Source organism: Triturus cristatus, chromosome 2_1 (assembly GCF_964204655.1).
Source record: "Triturus cristatus chromosome 2_1, aTriCri1.1, whole genome shotgun sequence".
Lineage (NCBI taxonomy): Eukaryota > Metazoa > Chordata > Amphibia > Caudata > Salamandridae > Triturus > Triturus cristatus.
The window spans coordinates 999,690,875-999,712,512 of NC_140581.1; the positions used below are offsets into that span (position 1 = coordinate 999,690,875).

General features: G+C 45.0%; 1 protein-coding gene across 1 annotated transcript in view; it reads right to left on the reverse strand.

The window, feature by feature from the left end:
- The window catches only part of ADAMTSL1 (ADAMTS like 1), a 731,209-nt gene that overhangs the window by 636,580 nt on the left and 72,991 nt on the right, over nt 1-21,638 (reverse strand). The window lies entirely within an intron of this gene.

Genomic DNA, 21,638 nt, shown 5'->3' on the forward strand with positions numbered 1-21,638 from the left:
GACCAAGTGAGGGAGTCAGCAGGCCGGATTGGCATTAGACAAGGGGTGGAGGTTTCCTGTGCCACTTAGAGTCACCATGATTATAAAATGTACAGAATTTGGACAAACAAAAGCCATAACTGCCTTACTATGAAACGTGCCTAGCTACACCACTGATGGGTGGACCAGTGGTTAGGTTACCCGATGACTCATCAAGGTCACCGTGTTTCAGACTTGGTCCTTCCATTAAAAAAAGAAAATACTTCTTCCTCGATGTCAGATGGATCTGTCTCCTGTTTTTTAGTCGACCACCAAACCCAGTTAGTCACGGGCTCTTAACCTATGAATCTAGGCCGAGCCGTGTAGAGATAATGTGAGCTCTTAGTAAGTGGACTGCCTGCCTCAGAAGTCTCAGCCTGTCACGTGCCCGCAGCCTATCCCTGTTGTTGGTTTGTTCTCTACAGAGACCAGTGCTTTAAATGGACAAAAATAAGTGCATGTACTCGTCAAATGGAGGGATAGACTGGGGGTGAAGCTTGGGGCGGGCATAAGGGCGGTGCTAAAGGGGGAACAAGGGGAGGGGCTAAGTTTTTGACCTTTACAAGGTTTTTATGCAAGAAATCTGCATGCATTGTTAGAATATCGGATGTATCTGTCCATTAGCGTTTTACACTAATAACCATTTATATAGCAATTACTAAAAAGTGTTTATTACTACCCAAAGTAACCCTTTTTGAGCAACCTTAAAAAATGAAAAGATTGAGAAAAAAACAGAAAGAGGTTCTATATCTATGCCTTGTTTTTGCATGCCGGTCCTTGCTGCAGGGGAACATTTCACTAAGATATATGCCAAGGATGGTAACTTGTGACCTACAGGGAAGATAAGGATCTTTGCAACAAAAACACTAACCAACTGAGCTATCTACATAAAAAAACACAAATCTCTGATCTACATGTTGCATGCTAAGCTTTCCAGTAGGCACAATGACCCTCTATGCAATTTTATGGTGAGTTGAACCTTAGATTACAATGTACACAGATCTTTCTAGCAAGCGCATTAACCACCAGAGTTATCCACTTTATTGCTACTTATGGACCCCAATCTTTCTTACTTAAGAGAAAGGCACTGGCTTCCTGTTTCATACGATTAGTAAATGCTTAGCTGCAAAAAAGCGAGCACTTCATCAGACACTTTTTTCATTCTCTGCACTAGTGGGTGTTTCGGTCTAAAATGGAAACCGGAGTTGCTTTCCAAGGGACATACTTTGTGTAACTTCAGTAAGCAGCATATTCTCTCTTCTTGCTGCCACTGGATAGGAAATGTTGACACAGACACTGGTGAAGTTGCTGCTGGTGGCTCAATCTTTCAACATTCCATTTTATGTGATTGAAAAGGAGTGGTGGACAGAATAAACAGGTTGCACGTGTGATTTTAGATGAATAAAGGTATCTAACTAAGTTCTCTAAATACACTCTATGTAATTAAAATATACACCTGTATACGTAACACAGCACACATGTTAAAAAAAGTCTCTGTTGGATAATTTGAATTGCTTTAAAATCTTTTGTTGACATTACTTTGCAGTATTTATTGCAATCCCACGTATGTTAATTTAGATAATAACATATTATATGCCTCATATACTTAATATAGTAAATGTCAAATGTATTCTTGAATTTTTAACTGTCGAAGAAATAAATATATAAAAAAGCAACAGACATTCACATCACATTACAAATGGCAAGAGGGTCTGTCTGAATCGAAATATGGCTACTGACATGAACACCCAGTCAGGAGAGGAGACTTATTACAAATAAAATATGTTTCCTGTGCTTGTACTCAAATAACTTGTGCCAATGACCACCCGGGGGTGCAAAATAGATGAAGCGTTTCAATTTACCTGCTTTTGATGTCCGATCACACAATTTGCAATAAATTGCAACTATGAGTGTGAGTTATATGCACTTACCTAGTCATGCATTACATACATTTGGCTTTTGATTAAAATACAGCTGTATACTTCCTTGTGGCATGAAAGCCTAGATGGTTTAGCGCTGGTGGTAAACATCTCTGTTCAAAGAGCATATCACATTTTTCACAGGGATCAGTGAGTTTGGTACCGATATCCCATTATATTTAGACATGCAAATAGGCAATTTAGTTGTGAAACGATGGTTAGAGATAGGGAAAGTAAGCAAACACTTTTTGTTCTGTCCAGGCATATTGAAAATACCCACCACAGGCAACAGTAACTGAAAAAAATGCTTGTATGTGTTTTGTAGATGCACAATATCAAGTATTTGACTTTTACATAGTGCTCAACATCTTGTCTTGTCATAGATATAATGGCGAATTTGTGTTAAAAAGTCTAATGGCAGCAGTTTACATAGAGCGATTTCTGCTATAGAAGCGTCATTGCAGCACTGCGTTTCCCTGAATAATGCCTATCACACCCTCGCCCGTTAGGTTTAATAGCCACCTCTCTGCCCCAGCCGCGGCCCGTGGAGGGAGTTCCGTGGGGCGGTAAGGCGGGGCAGGGGGTTCTAAAAACCGGAATATGGATAATTGCAGGTAAGTAAACAATTAAATAAATAAAACGAATTTCGTAGCGCGCGCTGCATCGCAATGTGATGCAGCGCGCGCTACGAAATTCGTTTTATTTATTTAATTGTTTACTTACCTGCAATTATCCATATTCCGATTTTTAGAACCCCTCACCCTGCCCCTCCCCCGCCCCGCCTTACCGCCCCACGGAACTCCCTCCACGTTCCGCGGCTGCTCTGCCCCCGCTGTGTATAAACAAATGATAAACGAACCTCCCTGAAGCCACACCTCTGCTCTGATGCAGATCACTGTGTAATGGTGCTGTTCTCTTGTACAAGTCCAGCCCAGGCTTCCACTGTGATTAAGACTCGAAGGTGCTGCCAAGGTACGAGGTGATTGATGACCGGAGCGCCACCTGCATCAAAGTCAGGCCCTCGTGAGTACCGGTACTCTCCTTATTCAAGGAAAAGTGCCGGTACTCAATGCGAGAAAATGTAAAAGTACCGGTACTCAGTACCGGTGAGTACCGGCCCATTTAAAGCACTGTCAGAGACCACCCTGCTGAGGCCAATGCTGAAATGCACACATGACCCAGGTGCTAATTCTTTTTTTATAAAACCCGTCTCTGTTACTAGTTTCTCTATGAACGCAGGAGCTAGACTCTGTGAACTTTCACTATGCTGCCTCGAAGTGTGCTTCCTTTTCCCCGACCCTTCCTGCTCTCTTGTCCAACCAGAAGTGGTCATTCTCCAGGAGGGGCGCTGCCCAGCTCGTGATCTTGCTGCAGTGTCCTCACTCCCACTCTGCCCCAGAGACCAACGAGGGGCAGACTCCACGGGGCATATATATAAGATGTTTCTCCTTCAGAGCTTAATTTGAGCCGGTGCTGAGCACCGGCCCTTAATTGGATTCCGGTGCTCGGCACTGCACCTAATTGTCAACACCATACTTAGGGCAGTCTGCCACAAGGTGGCGCTGCTCGTGTAATTTAGAGATGAGCAGAACAGAGGTTGTTTAGGAATACAATATACATTAAAATAGTGCTAATACCTGCCTCCCGAGCCATTCCTTCAGCTTTGGGGACCTGGAATAATCTGAACTGTCGCACTTGCAGGCGAGAGAGATGGTTAGTAGTTGTTTTGGCAGCAATGACAGGGGCGGTGGGTGGTGCAAGCTGCAGTGGCCTCCTGGTCAGAGCCCTGGCACTTAATATTTTACAAATTAAGCACCGTTCTCCTTGTTATGAAAGAACTTACCCAAATCATAGAAGCCAGGTTGGAGAGAATGCTGGGCCTTTTTAGACAGGTAAACTGTGTAGCAGAGGCGCAACTAGAGCCAAATTTCGGGGGGGGGGGGGGACTTTAAGCAATAGGCAGAGTGGAGCTTCAGGGGCTCTTAGAAGGGGTGAAACAACAGCGAGGCCTCATTAACATGCAAATGGTCTTTTAAAGACCTGTGAAGTGCTCCGGTGCGGCTGTGTGTCTGCCCGGGAAGGTGTCTCATCCCGGGCTGCCACACACGACGGGGGGGGGGGGGGGGGGGGGGGCGAAGCCCTGTGAGTCCAATGGGTGTTGCGCGCCTGCTGTGTAGTGCATAGGTGACTAGGGGTTTGGGAGCAGACAGCTGACTGACACTGTTGCCCTGATGGTAAATAGCCCTATAAAGGCGAAGGATGGGCTGAGAAGAGAGATGTGGACACTGTATTGCACTTCAATGCATATACTCCATGATCCAGCACCAGCCCGCCCGCGAGCTGCGTCGGGCACTAGGATGGCTCAGTGGCCCTAATGCTTTTGCTAACAAATCCATAGAACAGATTAAAATTCTTGCTGAGCAGTCACAGCCTTCCAACCTTTTGAGGTGGCAGATAATAAATGCAGTATTCAAATAAAATGTAAAAGTACACAAAAGATTCTGCCACATTTGCTGGTACGAGGACGGGTAATGAGGTAGACATCTTAAAGGGATCACTGGGCAACATTTTGAAATACATTCCTTTTGATGCGGAAACGGTATCCTTTTCGTTCTACAACTGTCTTCTTGCCCCTACCTCTTCTTCTACCTCTCCACCCTCCCCAGCTCTTGAGACTGTCCTAGTATGTGTTACTTCACTGTGGGAGTCGATCCACCAAAATAAACTGTCAAATGTTCATTGCCATTGGCAGGTGGTGCAGGAAAGGTAAGACAGCAGTGATCCGATTAGTTAAGGGGAAGAACGAACCAGAAACTTATAAATCAAAAACTGAATTTTAAGGAGTCCCATTTTGGATTGTACCATCGATTATTTTTGGTTTGTGCTACTCTAGTTAGGGGAGGCAAGTGTGGGAAATTATTGTAAGAGCTAAACTGTGTTGATGGGTGGGCCTAGAGTATATTAGAGGTACTGTATTAGTGACCTCTTTTAGAGATGGTTGGGTAGCTCAGAGACTATACATTATCTAGGCTGGGCCAAGGTACTTTCCTGAAAGATGAGATTGAGGTGAGCCTATTTTTTTTACATCTGAAATAAAGACAGTTTTATGTGCCTCATTTTTTATTTTTTTTGCAGTTTCATATAGTGCAAACTGGACCCAACGGCAATAGAGACCTTTACATGAGCACAAGATTACATTACACATGGCCAGATACATTTTTTAGGCACGGGGAGATTAAGTGATTCACACATTGTTCAGCCGATGCTGCAACTTGTGCATCCTTACCTAGTTTCAAAGTCAGCAGCTCAGGCCATTAGGCCACATCTCCTCTCCATGTAATATAAAAATTATAAAATGCACACATGCATACATACAGGGGTTTTGGGTCAGCCCTCTTCATCCATTAGCTTGTTCAACAGTCAATTAAATGTTGTTTCTTCCTATATTTTACAACACAGGACAATGGGTCAGCTTTTTCTTAGTAATCCTTATGTTTTTAAAATATATCTTTAGGATACATTAATTGAAAGTCAGAAGTACCTTTTCTTTGTGCCAAAAATAATCATATATTCCTGTGATGTAAATTAAAACTAAAAAGGATTTCTATATCAGTTCTAAGTACACATGCCAAGACTTACTGTTACAGTTCTGCTAAAAATATATGCAGTGGTTTTATTTTTTTAATTTCTGTTTTTTATTGAAAACATATGGCTTCCACAGTTAGGTGGTGGCATGTTTTATTTTCTTATTCTTTTTGATTTGTATAGTATGGGCTTGCCATATAAATAACACAAAATAACCAAAGCACCAGCTTTCCAAGGCCAGACGTATTTGCTTTACCAATGTTTGTCTTCTTTGTATTAGTGAGTGGCATTTGCTGCAATCAAAGGAGAGTGTAGGCTATTATAGCACAGGCAGATGTGGTAACGCCAAACAATAAAAAGATGAAAAAGATCCGTCTTATTCATCAGGAGGGAAATATAACGTTGACTGTCAGCATTATTAGCAACATTTCACCTTGACAATACCTCTCCCCCTTTTGGTGAATTGACAGTAGGCTTCGGGAGGCGGTGCTTGGAAGAGCTGGGATTCTTAGGGTGAATTCCTAAATCCCTTTCTGTGGATCATGCCTCACCTGATGACATTTACTATGTGAATGAACAATGAACGCCTCACCCAAAAAAAGTTTTGCATGATGGTAAAGTAATGTACAGCCCTGACCCTTTATGTCTATTTTGTTCACCAGTATTGAGTCTCCCATAAATGCTGGCCTTAAAAAAGCTTAGTGCTATATTTAGCATCTCTTTATATTGCAAAAATAACGTTTGAAACATTTCATAAGGCGCTTCACAGCAGCAAATTCTCTTGAAAATGAATACATTTGTATAGTGCTTACTGCCACAGACTAGCAGCTTTGAAGCACTGTAATAACACATGATACTATTACCCAAACTCTATGGCACTCACATTCTCATACTCCAGAGAGTTAAAAAGTGGACCCTGCAGGGGTTCGATCCTCTTAAAGCAGATTACTCACAGATCTCATCAGCAGGCACTCACTGAGTTATCTTGCTGGATGCCCGATTTAGCCCAGAGTTGATTTCCAAGTGAATTTAAGTTGTTTTCTTCTTTCTCCCTGTGATAACTTGAATGTGGTGGAGCTTGTTTCTTATGGGGCGAGCTCAAATTTGGAAACTTCCCCTGGCCTGGACATTTGATAGGGTGTGTCCTTATTTATTTGCTTGATAATCATCTTACCTCCTCTAGTCACATTCTAATATTTATTTACACTTTTCAGAAAGTGTGGAAGAAGCTTCTTGCACAGGGAATACCAGCTTCTCATTGGAATACCCAAGCTATGCTGTCATGGCTTGGTAAATCTCCAAACACACGCATTACAACAGATCGGACACCAGATCCTTAAAGTTTCCGCTGAACTGATCAATGATACACCTGGGTCTTCTACACCCGCCTCTGCAGCAGAAGCTTGTGTCTTCCTTAGCAGGTTGATGACCTAAAATCTAAACCAGACCACTAGAATCCAGGCATTTCACCTTTTCTAAGATGGCTCTTATTGAGTGTAGATGTTTCTATAGGCTCACAAACAGAATTGGTTTCATCAGTATCCTTAAAACTCTTTTCAACCTTGAGCTAAAAAACAGCAACATTTGTCTTCCAGAAGGAGGCATTAAGTATTTACTGGCTGAAGAGGATCAAGTTCACAGTAGGTTCTGTTTGCAAGTTGGCTACTCACTTACCCTGCACGCTACCAAGGGTGGGCTGTTTATCATTACGGTGACAGGTGGTAGCAATGTCATGAGGTGTGGCGCTGTGGGTGCCCAGCAGAAGGATACCTGTGCCGGGGCACACTGTAATCCTCCACAAGGTCCTATTAAGAGGTTTCAAAGATGGCAACTCGAGAGGCCGAAATGATTTCCTAGCTTCAACGCATATGTTAATGAGCAGGCATGCAAGAAGGCACACTTTCATTTATGTCCTCATCTCTTCTGGTGATATTAGTATTATTTGTTCAGACTCTTTTCAAAATAAGAGCTTCTGATGTCTTTGAACATTCTATGCAATCCACTTGGGATATTTGTGTCTGGCTCTATCAGTTTGAACGGGTGTGTCTGCGGCCCACAATGTTTTCCACTCATGAAAGGCCTTGATTTGTAGAGAAGCTTAAAACCCCCCATCTAGCTGAAGGTGATACATAAAACTCTAGGTAGATAAATATTAAATCTGTTTCTTTAGTGAAAGGCTGAGCGGTTCTCTGTAACCGCCTCTCCATCTTCCTTTGCAGGTTGCAACACGGCCTGCATTACAAAGGGGACAGAGCTCCCCCTGCAAGTGGGTGCAGTGAGTGACTGCACCCAAGTCACAAGGATGGCTGGGTGGGGTCCATGAGACACTCCTTTCCCCTTCCAGGTGCCCCCCTCCCAGAGGTAAAGTGTTTCCTTCATTAGGATGGAGCCACACCCCCAAACAAATGGCGGAAAGCCCCTGTAGGATAGCAGCAGCGCAGCAATGTTGACAGCGCTATCTGCATTACACATGTATTACTCGAGGGGGCTGAGCAAGCGTCTCCGGCCCCTTCTGTAACACCTAAGTGGCCCAAGAGTACAGAAAACAGGCACACACTCATGTTGCGCCTTCTGGGCATTTTATGTAGTACGGCCCCTGGAGTACTTCAATGTGCAAGTTTTACACATGGAACATTTGCACCAGGTTAGAATGTGACCATGTGTATAAGAAGAGCACATGCACTTTGGCACATGTAATATTTCTTTTCCATAGGAAAAATATAGGTTTCCTGCTGCTGTATCTTGCTGTCTACTCACACGTGGCCAGGAGTAGAGGACTAACTGTAGTATCATACGCTGATGATACTCATTTAGTAGTAGCATTGTCTAACGACTCCATGCATGACACCCTCAAGTTTCGGAGCGATCTTGCAGCTGTCGCGGAGTGGATGTCTACTAACTGTCTCCAGCTTAACGCCAGCAAATCTGAGGTTTTGCTGGAAGGGAAACAGCCTGAGCTGTGGAGCGAGCGTTGGTGGCCGGCATCCTTGAGATGTGCACCCACCCCCAAACAGGTGGTTAAAAACCTGGGTATATGGGTAGACTCGGCCCTCAGTTTCCAGGCCCAAACCCAAAAAGTTGCAGACACCTGTTTTGGTCTCCCGCGTGGGTTAAAACCATTGGTAGGTTTCTTCGATTCTTCCACTCGTCAGGTCATCATCCAGGCTACCATCATGTCTAGGTTAGACTATGCCAGCTCTCTGTACCTGGGGGTCAACAAGGCTGAAATTCTACGACTGCAGAGGGTCCAAAATGTGGCAGCTAGAACTCTCTTGGGCCTTCCTAGAACCTGCTCCACGACCAACGCCATCCGCAGACTCCATTGGCTGCCAGTGGCTAGGCGCGGCGAGTTCAAGTCCCTCTGCATTGCCTTTAAAATTATGACGTTTTCTTCACGTAGCATTCTGGCAAACCTGCTCTTACCCTATACACCCACTCGCCACCTTCGATCTATGGGCCAGCATCTGGCGGTTGCCCCTCGGATGAGGAAGGTGCGTGCAGGAGGACGGTCTTTCCTCATTCTGGCGGCTAAACTTTGGAACTCTCTCCCGGTGCACATCCGTAGTATGGACAACTACCTAGCTTTTCGCAAGGCCATTAAAACTCACCTTTTCCCTCTGATTTAGTATCTGCCCTCTTTCTGCAGCCTCCCACCTCTACTGCCAGTAAGCGCTGGGACGCCCCTTTGCTGGGGCAGCTATGCGCTATATAAAACCTCATAACATAACATTAAATATGGGGTGCTCGCGCTCCTTCACACCTTATAAAGGCACCTATATCTTAATTGCAGCGGTGCAAATGTAAGGCATTGGTGCAATGTTCCTGGGTGAAATATGTGAATAGTGACAAATCTAGTAGCTTGTGGCTACCCATCTACAACTACAAGGTACCTCACCCTGAAATGCTCACAGTTCTGCTTCTAACCCTATACCTGCCCACACTACAATTTTGCCACAGTGGCACATTTTTTATATTTTTGAACAGCAGACAAGAAGCCACCTAAATGCTGTATTTATGTTTTTTATTTAAGGTATATTTTGGGTGGATATTATCCAAAAATATCAAGACCCTCAGAGTAAATCCTTCTCAGAATTTGTTCAGATAATGGAACTTCACAAGCCAACAGGCGCTTCACAACATTTTCACTTCTGGAGAGCAATAAAGTAATACATTTCTAAAACAATTCTAACAAAATGACAAAATATTGGTCATAAAATGGCTTAGGTATGACTGGGAAGTAATTAGATACGACCAGTAAGTGGTCAAAATCTAAAATAATGAAATCAAGACTAAAACAACTTGCTAGATGGCAACTCACGACTAGTGATACGAAACTCGTGGATTCATCTAAATGTATTTAGGTATAACATTGTTCAAAGACAGTTGCTAACAAGAAGTAATCAAACCAGTTAACTGAAAACAGGAATAATTTCTGGTGGAGCCATGACCTAATCAATTAAATAGTAAGTTTGTGGAGCTCAGTTCTATAAACAATTCATGCTAAAAAGTTACCTACAAGAGAATTCCAAGCAAAATAGTAGGTTGTGCGGAAACCAAAGCAATGGTTTGCAGCAAATGGAAATCTGTGGTAATATGAATTCTGAGAGAAAGTAATAAAATAAAAAGACAAGAAAGGCTGGACCTCCTAATTTAACCCACAAAATTAATATGAGAAAATGGGTGACTGTAACATCTAATTTCGGTGCGAAGGGCAATTACGAATACATATATTATAGCTTTGAGTAACGAAAAATGAAAATTCATTAAATTATTGTAAGCCGTGCAGCAACAATATTTTTTTTGGGTTTTTTTTAAGTTTATAAAACCTTTATTGAAAGAAAAACTCAGCCCTGGTGACACAGCTGTCCTCCTCCTACAACCCCGTCGGGGCCGGCAGCAGTGTATGGTAATCAGAAAGCAGCACATTTCGTAATTTTAACACAGCATGCCGCCTACAACCCACCATGGGCCGGCCGCGTGAAAAAAAATAAGAGAATCACATTAACACCAGGCAGTACAAAAGGCAGTCCAGACACTTCCAGAACCTAAAAGGGACCCTACCCTTAGAACCTTCTGTAATCTACCACCCCTAGTAGGCCATTTCAAATGTACCAGTTGTAGCGTTTGTTGTCTCACATTGGACACTAAAACATTTGTGCATGGGAATATTAACATCACCCTGAGTAACTTTTCCAATTGTAACACTAATAATGTTATATATGCCATAACCTGCCCTTGTAACCTGATCTATGTGGGGCAAACAACGCCAAAAAAATCAGAGTCCGTATTTGCCAACATAGAAGCAGAATCCGCTGTAAGACCGCTAATGCACCTCTTGTTGAACATTTTACGCAACTCAATCACACTGAGGACGACATGACATGGCAGATCATCAGCGTGATCGTACAGTCTACAAGGAACATGAACATAGCGGCTGTCCTCAACAAGGAGGAACTAAAATGGATAATCCGCTCTGATAGTCATCACACAGGACTGAACCGACTTGAGGACTGGTCCAACTTACTTTAAATCCCTGTTATTTCTCTATTGTGCTGTATACTGAGCCTTTTGCAAATAATGAAATGTCCATTTTACCCACTTGTATATACTGAGCCCTCCTTTACTTTTCCATGCCTGTTGTACCCAACTCCCCTTCCTTTCCAAATTCCTTATTCTATACTAAATTCCCTATTCTGATCCCCCTCGCTTCCCCCTCTCTCCTACACCTATCTCCTTCTCCAGGCCCACGTCCGCACCTATTCCTTCTCTTCATTCCCTTTGCATCACCTCACTTTTGTTTCACCACTCCCCTTAACACACCTCACATGGGTAATACCTATCCTCCCATCATGGCCACAGTTTTCGCCTCCTCTTTCTGTCCCTCTTCTCTCTCTACTACTGGGTGGCACTATTTCTACCACTGTCCAAATTAGGCCCTCCCAGCGCTCGCACTCCACGAGCCCTCACTTCCGTTACATCGTCCAAACTGCTGGATCCCTTATCCCGGAACCGTGCGGCATCAATTGGTGAGTCCTCGCCGCCCTCTATAGACCGTGTCCTGTGGCTCCCTACCTCACCTACTCTGCTCATTACCCTTAATCCTTCCCGCAGGTTATCCGCGGTTTATACGCCTCGACCTCGGAACACCCGACTCATTCGGGACTTCACTTTAACGTTCTCCGGGACTCGGAACCCGCATTCGCCCGATTCTGACGAGCCTTACCCACGCTTCACTCCGGGATCTCTGCGTCCTACCTGGTAAGCCTTCGCAGCACCCCCGCCTCATTTCTGTAGCTCTCCATATCCGTTCAACTATTCATTCATCCTCCGCTTCCCCGCAGATCCGTCATGACCATTTCCCACCTTCTCGGGACTCATTACCCTTAACCAGGTCAGGTCCTGACGCCGTTTACTCTGCTCTGACCGGGCACAATTGCACCCCTTACCTCTCCACCTTGTGTGGCAGCTACTGGATCCCCTTCAATTTTGACTCCGTAAGTTTTCACAATCTTCTCTGCTTCTCACTTTCCCTCTCCCATTCACTGGTCCTTTGACCACTATAGGGATACACCCTTCTTCCTTCCCTCCTCATTTTACTTCTTACCTTAGGATTCACTATTCGCAATTTTCTCACTCTTCTCCTTCTACCCAACTCACCCTCCCCCGCGCCTTTTTATTGTTAATTTTAACCTTTTCTTTCTCTTAAATTCTGCAACCATAATTACTTCTCTCCCCTCCCTACTAGGCAACCCCCAGGTAATCTTGAAATCCTCCTGTCCTGAAGAGATCCCATTATTCGCAGAGGGATCGAAACGTCGTCGACAACAATTTCTAAACTCCGTTGTATTATTATCTGAAATGTTGGAGTATGAAATGCTTTACTGACTTTTTGTTAATACTTACCTTCGTGCACCAAAAAGTCACTTTTTAATCACTTGCCTGGGTACCGGAAATCGGCTGATTTCCCTTTACCCTGCCACCAACTCACTCACTTTTCAATTTTTTCCTTTACTATTTTATTGTAATTTACTATTTTTTTTTGCATTGTCTTTAAACATAAAACCCAATTTTTCATTGTACTAATTGCGGTATGTCACTTTATTCTGTTTGAATGGGGCCACTGTTCCTTACAAAAATGTACCTACCCTCGGTCCCGTCTGACTCCTAGGGTCTCCTTGTTTCTTTAACTCAGACACGATCAATGGCATCACAGTATAAAATTCAGAAGAATATCAGAAAATTCCATAGGGAAGGGTTCGGCTAGTACATAGACTCGGAGGCGTGACCCCCAGCAGCCCGCCACACACAAGGGACCCTGCCAGGTAGGCGAGGCACAGCAGCCACGCATAACGCGCCTCAGTCGAGGCACCAAACGCTACCCCCGCACCTCCGCCAGTCACACACTGCAATATCCACACTGGGCCATAAGGGCCTCAGCAGTCCGCACAAGCAGAAGAGACCCAGCCGAAGGGACCACCCATTCCCAACTCGCGCCCCAGTCACTCCCGGCTCACGGCCAGTTCAGGACGCAGAGGCCCCGATGTCTAATTGTGTCAGAGGGGTCTGAAGCAGGTAACCCCTTAAAGGGTCCCAAATGTCCCGGGGCTTGGAGGTGGTAGGCAGAAGGTCCGCATACAATGTTAATTCTTCCTGCCAACGTATCAGCTGCTCAACCAAGCTCTTAAACTTAGGGGCCCGCCCTCTCCCCCACCTGCAGGCCACACTGCGCCTGGCAAGGAGAAAACAAAATGAGCCGAATTTTTTATGGGAAGCCGGAATGCTCTCCGTACAACCCAAGATACCCATTTGTGGGGTCGGCGGCAGAGGGGCGTCAATCATTTTCCCGTGCAGCAACAATATTTACGGGGTTTCAAGGTGGCATGTTAGAATTGGCCTTTCCAATTGAAACCATTTAAAACTAAATTTATTCCTCTGCTCAAAATGTGAGGTGGGATTTCCCCTTCAATTAAGAACCGGAACTCAAGCAGATGGTACCTCACACACAGAGGTGAGAAGTTTATGTTTCTGCCAGGAAACGGATCTTTATTTTACACACAATTTAACAATTACATAGTCCGCAGAATAGTACTTAATCAGATGTTCTCCGTAATATACCACAAATAATACAGAGCATGTATTTTTCCTTTTCTTTTTCCCTTTCTCCCCTTTTCCTCTTTCCATCTCCAATGTTGATAAATGTCTTGCTCCAAACAGGAGATTTCAGTCAATGGACTTGAGTAAGGGTGCCCCAGGGTTGAATGCCATAATTATTGCATTAAATAAATCAGACAACGATGCGTTCAGAATTTACACGCTGCAATAATCACTAATCATCCCAAAATTTACCCTGAAAAGAGGCATAATGTGCATTTTGCATCTTACTGCACCAAAATCAGCTTGTTCCCAGTGCTTTCCAGGTTTTTTCTCACTCTTTAAAATCCATCAGATTTGACCTGCCGGAGTTTAATGTGGTGAAAAACATTGTGGCGCGTGGTAATTGTTGGGTCTGACAAACATTACACTGTTTATAATGGTGATTGCTGCAAAACCCACAACTTTATCTGCCCATTCATAATCAAGCCCTAACATCCCTCTTTACTTTTGCTTTCATTGATGGCTTTCGTGATCCATAATACCAGGGAGTGCCAGAGATGCGATAGGTCAAACTAGTTGTAACAACTGCGATTCTTGTCTGTTCCTAATTCACATGCATGATTCATACATCTGTATAGTGTATGTGTCATTCGCACAGGCCTAGAAGCCTAGAACTGAACATCGATAGTTTGGGGAAGGCCTCAGAGCATGGAATGGGTGATTATGGAACTGAACAGGAAGATAAATGTTTCCAGAACTTAACAAATGTTCTTCAAGTCTTGGAACAGAAATGGGAGGGCATTAGTAGAGATGCTGGGGTATGTAATGAGAGATAGAGGTGTTTACAGTTAACCAGTAGGACAGTCACCAAGGATGAGGCGAGTGACAAGGTGAGGTCTACATGTTAGGACAGGACAAGAAAATGTGGAATTTAGTGTTTGATTTGAACCAGTGTTTTTTGTTGGGTTTTTTTGCATCTTTTATATAGTGCAAACTCGACCCGAAGGTATTGGAGCGCTGTACATGAGCACCGTATTTATATTACATATTCAGGCACGGGGAGATTAAGTGATTTGCCCAGAATCACAGGATGTAGACGCAACCCCGAGGCTCGAACCCTGGTTTCCAGCACCAGAGTCGGCAGTCTAGCCGATGGACCACATCTTCTCCCCAACACATCTTCGCCCCTTGTGGTTGCAACTGGGGCCCACGGCACTCATTTATGGGGACCAGCACATCTTTTTTTCTCATCAGAGAGTGACTAAAAGCAAGAGAGAAATAAACAAACACAGGGGAAAGGAGGAGTTAGAGAAAGACGGAAAACCCATAACAAAGGGAGAAAGCAGGAACCTGCAAGATAGAGAGAAAGGGGCAGGCAGTCTGGCAGTGCATTAAAGAGACGTGAGGTGGATTCTAGAATATGCATTCGCCGTGCCGATACTTAATAGCACCAGCTGCGTGTATGCGAGCAGGGCTTTGGGAATTGCCACTCATTCTTTTACAAATTAAGCACTTGAGGAATGTACATGAGCGCATACACCCTACAATTATTTGAAACAAATGACGGAAAAGTTAATATCCAAAGGCAGAAATTCTCCTCCTTAACCAGTGATTCGACCTCCACAGTTGTCAAACACACTCTCTTATAAATTATCTCTAGAGGAATCGGTTATCACCTGGTGCTAATTGAGAGACCTGTAAAAGTTCTATGCAGAGGTGCATCACTCTTATGATAAAGAAGACAAGGCATCTTTCTGGACTCGAAGTCAGAACAATTCCTTGATCAACCCCTGTCAATATGTGTTAGGATGCTGCAGTTAGCCTTCAAATGTGATCAGTCTCCCTAAAAGCCTGCCCATCCTTGAGTTTAAAGAGGCCATCTGGTGAATGATGTCACAGCAGAAATCACAACTAAGGATGACATCATCTCGTAAAGGAACACTCTAGAATGCCTATTGGTGGTGACTGTTCGAGATTAAAGACTAGGGAAAGAGAATGTTTTCCCCTAAACTGAATGGGCCCTTTAACCCCTTGAGTGCCCATGACGAGATGGTCTCGTCATGGGCCGCGGTTGCGCTGTGCCCATGACGAGACTATCTCGTCATGAACCCCGCCCGCTAATTCAACGCCCGGCACAGGGCGAGGAAAGGGCGGGGCACACAAGGGGTTAAAGTCTAGATTGTGGGCCCTGCAATGAGAATGTTACACAAGGTAACTGTTTGCTCAACAAAGAAGCCTTTCCTCAACCCAAGAACCACATTTAGTAAAAAAGCATCTAAGCGTTGATGCTGCAAGCAAGTAACAGACTGACTGGTCACTAATTCTATTTGTGCAGCAAGATAACATCTCAGTGCACAGGGGTGCGTGGAGGTGGTATGGGTTCTGCTCTGCTCTGCCTGAACACCTGCTGCCTGGTTCTCTCCTCTATCACAAATGCAATCATTTCATTTATCGTAATCACCCCCCCCCCCCCCCCCCCAGTTTTCTTTACAACTTTATAACTATTAGGAAACATCTGTGCACATTTGAACACTGTTTCTAACACGAACTTTGTTTGGCACATTGCGTCTAGATACCTAGGCAGTTCCCATATTACTGCCAATCCAACATGACAGATGGTGACCAACACATTTTGAGAAAAACTATTTCAATAAAAGCCTTTTGGGAGAAAGGACCGAAGTGTTTTTGTTTGGGGATGAGATGGCATCCTGTACAGTTCCTCTTACCTGCAGGATTTGGGCCTGGGGTGAAATGAGCTAGATAACATACATAAGTTTTGTCGCAGCTTGGCCAATGAGGAGAGGTGTTGGCACTCAACTTCATATAAGACCATTGTGTACCCGTTTATCAGGTTCTTCATTCAAACCAGTGAAAAGCAGACATCGGGCCTGGAATTCGTAAGGTGTGGAAGGGGAGGAGCAAAGTCAGGGGGTCAGGGGTGAAGTTTCTCAAACACATTTGAATTCACCGGAGTTCTTTAAAGTGATCAGTCTGCACTAAGCTTCATATAACATGATGTTTTTTTTTCTCTGAGACCTTATTGCCAAAGTTCCTTGGTGGCACGATGGGCGTTTGTATCCATTTCTTGGGCACATTTGTATTATAGAACGGGCTGCAGACGCTTGTACAGCTCCTTCTGTAATATGGATTGCGCTAGTGCAAATTTTGCATTGGTGCACTCAAACAGGGCCTTCCCTCATTTGCATAAGGGTGGAACCCCGTGCACATGACAAGACATGTTGTCTCAGTGTCTGTGCCATATTAAAGACAGGGCTCTGCACAGGCAATGCACCTCAACAAGAGCACCTATTGAAAGGAGGTACAGAGCCCGAAGAAAGGCCCCATGAATGAATGTGCAGGCAGGTGCAGTCACTCACTGCACCCACCTGCATGGAGGTCTCTGTCACTCTTTCAGATTGAGGCAGGGTTTCTGCATGCACAGTGAAAGGAAGACTAGGGGCTTCAAACAGCTGATCAACCTTTCACTAATGCCCTGTCCCCAGTGCAGGCGTAAGTTTGTGGCTGTGATGGGAACAGTTCATTTAGTGCAATAGCGTGCACTGTCATGATCTGCGCTGAGTGCACCCATTTAAATGTGTACTACTGTGCAGACCAGGGCAGTTCACCCAGTAGGTAACACAGGCACTGGCGTTCAATACATTATATATTTCACCCACACACTCACAGCCTTCACTGCTTCATGGGCTCCCTCACCCATCCACTCAGCCATCTTGTCGGTGTCTCTCGACCCATTAGACTCATTTTCTTTCAGCCAAGTAGAGACCACTGTAAAGAACAGATTGTCCAGTACGCTCATCTATAGCTTGCAGACCCCCGGGGGTCACACGGAGGGCCTCTATTAACAAAAGGAAGGCCCTCCAGGGAGGTAGAAGAGAGGGAATGGATTGGTCTAAGTAGGGGCGTAGCTTGGTCAGTAAGTCTGGAGGGTTGTTAGCTTCAAATTTTCCCAACAACCACGCTTGCATATAATGTTATAGTAAAGTATAAGACAAGCAGGGTGCATGAGAGGGGCCTCATGGGCAGTGTAAAGGGAGAGGGATGCTGATTGGTAGGAGTATTAAGGGAGAGAAAACAATGTTTTGTAAAATAAACATTTTCGAGGACTTTCAAAACATAGAGAGAGTGTATTGTGTGTTTTTATCGGTGTTAATGAAAAATTTCCAGATGAAATCCAACAGACAGCTCCCCAGACCCAACTGAAGGCACCTGAACCAAACTATTTATCAAACCATACATTTACTGGGGCGGTGTAACACCCCAAACACCCCCCCCCCCCGAAGCTAAGCCCTTCGGTCTAAGTATATAACTCCCAATCTCAAGATTAAGATGAGCTCTGCCCCCACATGGTGCGAAATGTTGTTTTCAGCACTGATTGGTTCCGAGGCCATGATATTAGCACTCAATTGACGCTAATGCTAAAGTTTAGCCTCATCTGAATGTATCCGTATTCCCCTGCTGTTAATCTACTTATATCACAGGGCGGCTCATGCACCTTATGTTGCTTTAGTGGGTGGGGGGGGGGGGGGGGGGTTGGGGTCTTCATCAAGGTCAACGAATCACCTTCTAGCGTGTACTCCCTGAAGCTCAATGATCACTCTGCACATACTGACACCCTGCACAGGGCACAGTTTCAGCATTTCTGCACAGACCAACATCAGGTCCATGAACACTTTGTAGAAGCAAGCTGAACTGAGTCACCAAAACTTTGTCATGGCAAGGCTTTAAGTGGGCCGGGCCCTGTCGGTGCTGAGGCAGCTGCTGAGATGGACCCCTATCGCGCTCTCCATTTTTGTCCTCACCCTCAGGGTGAAAAAAATCAACTCTGCAGCAGTACCACCCTTCCCCCTTTCACAGTCTCATCATTTCAGAACTGATGCATTTTCAATATTATATACAACGAACATAAAACTGCAGCTTTTTTTAATGCAACTAACAAGCATTGACAAAGACAATAGACCTTGCTTGTTGTAGGTATAATGTTACTTGTTGCATTATACATCTGGATACAATGACAGAAACAGCAACATACCAGTCGGGCAGCAACTGTGCTAAGCACAGATTTTTACCTTACGTGTTTTTAAGCCTCGTCCTTAGCTCCATTGGACACACCTCTTTGAGAGACCCCCCATTTTTTTCATCCCACTTAAAGCCCTGTACCACGAGTAAGTTGGCTCCATATAAAATGTACTCTGAGAACTCCTAGCCTGGAGCTCGTTGCCTCTGTGTCAACACCAAACCACGGTTTCCTCCTCTGTATCTGGATGCTTGTGCTAACCCTCGCATTCTCATCTGGGAGGCGCATTCACAAACAGCGCACTGACCCCGTTGCAGCCCACCGGAAATGGCATGCGCCACGCAAGCCGCAGGCCCACGCCGAGGCACTGATGCCGGAGACCCCGAGGCTCAGCGCCTTCCCAGCCGATATCCGCCGGCGCTCATTTCGCAGCAGTAATTTCGCTCATCTGGTTCCCATTACGCTCTGTGCGCCATGATGAACTGCTAGTGACAATGCACATGGCTTCCCAGAGAGCACCGCTTCCCTCGCGCCCAGGTTTCTGCGGGGATACAACTGGCATATTGAACAGCAGTCCCAAGGATTAATATGTGCCTGGATTAATCGCGCCTTCTGGGCTCTACACCCCAAGCCTCTCACTTTTAGCTCTGCTGTTTTCTTTTCTTCTCCAGCTGTGGAATGTTGAACGCTGCTCACATTGTCGGACGAATAGTTTCTATGCTCCATTTTTTTTGTTGCCGAACAAAACCTGAATTAACAACTGCCTTACTCTGCAGTACAAGCCCTCGACTGTTCTCCGCAGCCTTTTCCAAAAACGACACGTAATACCAGGAGATGGATATAAAGTGAACCGCGTCAATTTAAAGAAAAATAAAGTAAAATATGATCCTAAACCCAGGCATTTTATTAAGTTTTCGATCACAGCGCTGCAGTGTCTCTGTGCTCGGCTCAGGCCTGCGGGTGGAAGGTGCCTGCCTTGAAAAAAACATTAGTATTTAATTATGCTGGAATAGTGTGAGGAAGTCTCTGGAAAATCTAAACTAAAATATAAGTTAACAGCCAATTGAAATGTTATGATAATGGTAAAGCAAACATATATGGTGCTGGAAAACCCTGCCAAGGGACAACATTCCTCCAGTCTGTCAAGCTTGGCCCGTGAGCACTAACTGCAGCTCGAACCACCGAGGAAACGGGGGAGATGCAAAGATACGAGGAGCCCGCCTCTGAACTGTAGGGTACAGCTTCTCATAAGTAGGAGGTCCTGGGGTACGGCACTGCAGCATTTCAGAATAAGCAGGGCTTTAAGTGGGCCGGGTCTCACCGGTGCTGAGCACCGGCAGTTTTTTAAAGGGGGCCTCGAAACGGGTCTCTATCGGGCTCTGTTTTGTGCCCTGGCACAGGCAGTCCATTTTTTTCTCGACTGTAGTGACAGCGGGCACATCGATATGCGTGTGCTCACACTGCTCACTTGTCACTAGTTGAGAAGTTACGGCATTATGTCATGCCAGGTGAGCGTTGTAGGGGAAGGGAAATCCTTGTAAGAGAGTCATTTTCTCTCTGGATTTCCTTCTCTTTTTGAAACTCAGGAGCAGCAACATTGTCATGGTGTCACCAGGGCTGTAAGTGGAAGCTTTTTCAATATTATATACAGGCAATGGTCGCTGCTTGTTTATCTCATGCAACTAAGCCAATAGTCCTGATTTGTTGTAGGTATGATGTTACTTGCTTTATCATATCTTGATGCAATGACAGAAACAGTAAAATACAAGTGGGGCGGCACACTATGCTAAACACAGAATTTTTAGCTAACGTGTTTTAAGCCACTCCCTTAAGTACATTGGCCACGCCCCTTTATGAGACCCCCCAGTTTTTTCATCCCACTTAAAGCCCTGAGTATAAGGATAACCATTGCACGCAAAGAGCATCACGTTGATAGGTAGAATGCATCAGAGATATCCAGTCACCCCTTGAGTAGTGGAGACTGCCATTTTGAAGTTAGAGGAAAGAACACTTAGGGCCTGATTTTTGGCGTTGCAGGAGCGGGCGGTACGCCACCGCCATGCTCCAGCACCGGCAGGACTCGCTGCCGCCCGCCCGATTACGAGTGTTTCTCGTGTCTGGTGGGCTTTTATTGGCGTTCTCACAGTGGTGTCTCTGAAAATGGGCACCACAATGGGAATGCCCAAAAAAGTTCCTGCACGGCATGGACTGTAAAGTCCATACCATGCAGGAACTAGGATGCGTGCAGACAGGGACCCTGCATGCAGCCCCATGTACATGGGCAACAGGAAGCCCTCTAGGGGCCCCCTTTGTTTCAGGACTGCCATCCTTTTCATGGAGTAAAGACCTCCATGACATCGCTTGTGGTCCTGAAACTCATAATAAACGCAGCAACACTACCAACATATTACTGAGGCTCTGACCGCCACGCCACCAACAGGGAATGGTGGTTCCCCGGGAACTGTGGCAATGCAATGGCGATCCAACTGCCAAAGTTGTGATATAGAGGTCGGACCGCCGGTGCAGCGGTGGCTGGCCCGCCATCGGCGAACACTCTTTAGGGGGGTGGTCCTTGGACCGTCAGACTCGTAATTAGCCCCTTAGAGTAGACCCAATACAGGATGCTACATGCATCAAAGTGGTCAGCCATTGATTTTCATTTGAGGTTTGAGTAGCAACTGTTTCATTTTGGGGGAAATGGGCAGTTTTTACAAAGTCCTGCATAACTTGCTATAGACCTATATTTAACAACGTTGCAGAAGTTCAAGGCATTTGAAGTTACAGACAACTATGGGCTTCTCAAAGTATTAGAATAAAGTAACCAAAATAACGTCTGCCAGAAATACTGGGGCATATTTACAACAGACTGGCGAAGTGTGGCTTTAAGCCAAAATTGCTAACGCCACGCTTTGCCATTCTGAAAACGCAGGGATGTGCCATATTCACAAGAATGAGGCGCACCCCTGCGTTTCCCCTAGCACTGGCAG